This window comes from Hemiscyllium ocellatum, chromosome 19, assembly GCF_020745735.1.
Source record: "Hemiscyllium ocellatum isolate sHemOce1 chromosome 19, sHemOce1.pat.X.cur, whole genome shotgun sequence".
Taxonomy (NCBI): domain Eukaryota; kingdom Metazoa; phylum Chordata; class Chondrichthyes; order Orectolobiformes; family Hemiscylliidae; genus Hemiscyllium; species Hemiscyllium ocellatum.
The window spans coordinates 32,172,123-32,173,756 of NC_083419.1; positions in this window are offsets into that span (position 1 = coordinate 32,172,123).

The following is a 1,634-nucleotide window of genomic DNA, read 5'->3' on the forward strand; positions in this document are numbered from 1 at the left end:
TTGGTCCTGATCTTGTCCTGCGCAAGCTAGGAAAGTATGTTTTACATTGTTTGGATGATATGCCTGACATAATCAGACATCTGGAGGTATTTAGAAGCAGTGCAGGCTAGTATGAGGCTAGCATCAATGGAATGTGTGAGGGAGAGAGAAACCATCTGGCTACTTAAACAGGAGTCTTGGCTGCAGGAGTTAATGATGAATGAATGATGAGCATATGGTATTTTGAGCAGCATGAGGTGCTGGTGGAGCAAGACATATTACTTGAACAATCATGACTCTAGATGCTAGGAATTGACAGCCCTGGCCACCGACTTCCATTTCTAATTTGATGGTGGTCTTTAAGAGCTTTCTGCCCCCTGCAGAGTAATGATGTCTCCTCCATCACCAAAGTCTCCAGTATTGGTGAGCTCTCTACTCAATGGTTTATTCGCTTGTTTAGAGTTGCAGCAATATTGCTCAGCAGTCACATTTTGTAATTCAGTATAGCTTCTTTTTAACAGGGACAGAATACCCCAAAGAACAGAAAGCCGGCCACACCACATGCTATTCACATAATGTTGCTTAACTTCCTGTTAAGCAGAACAGCAGTTGGTAGTGCAGGGGTTTCTTGCTCTTGCATTGCAATCAGATAGACTTGCAGCAAATTTAAACATTGATGATATCGACTGCAGTGGGGATCTGTGGCTCAGTGATAGTGCCCCCACTTCTGAGCCAGGAGGCTCATGTTCAAGACCTATCTGCTCTGGACGTGTGTAATAACATCTCTGAACAAGTTAGTTAAGAAATATCCACTGCAATGGGGTTCTTGTCGTGCCATGGTAGTGTCTGATTCAAGTCCTACCTGCTTCAAGGCTGTGGACTAACGTCTCTGAATAGGTTGATTATGAATTATCAGGCCCCTTATGTTCATCCTTTCTGACCTCCCCACTCTTAGTTTCTCAGATACAGCTTCTTCCAGTTCTCTCTATTGAATAGCTGAAAGCAGGAAATCAGAAAGGTTAGGACAAGGGAATGGGACTGAAGTAGAAAGCAAGTAGGCCCTGGCCATACTTTCAGCAGCTTGCTCACATCAGATAGCAGGATGAAGGTGAGCTTTAAGCTGAGGTGGGGCACAAGACTCAAACATACCCTCAATCCCAAATTTCCAGCTGGGAGTCAGGGGAAAAAAAATCTAATGAGCTCTTCCTGTTAAACTAGACTAGGCCTCTGCATTCACAGAATTTCCTAGTTTTCCAATCAATATGAGTCACCTCCAATCTCTCCCCACTCCATAAATATTAGGGCCTCCATCTTCAGAAAAATATAAAGAGAGCAGTTGAACAGCGTATTGATTACAATAAAAGGCTAATAATCAGATGCTAATAGGTACGGATTCCAAGTACCCATTTATCAGATGTAAACCTACAAAGTTATGCTGCAAGTACTCAATGAATTGGAAAAATTAGGGGGTTAGTACATTGTTTAACAGTCACACTTCATGCTGTATTGCTGGGGAACCTGGAAATGCAGACACATCATAGTTGCAACAGCTGGAGGGCTACAACTACAGTATGATACAAAGGGATCCCCTATTTAAATATTATGTTCCTGGGTTTTTTCTTCTTAAAAATATTTACGAGGAAAGATAAAAAATT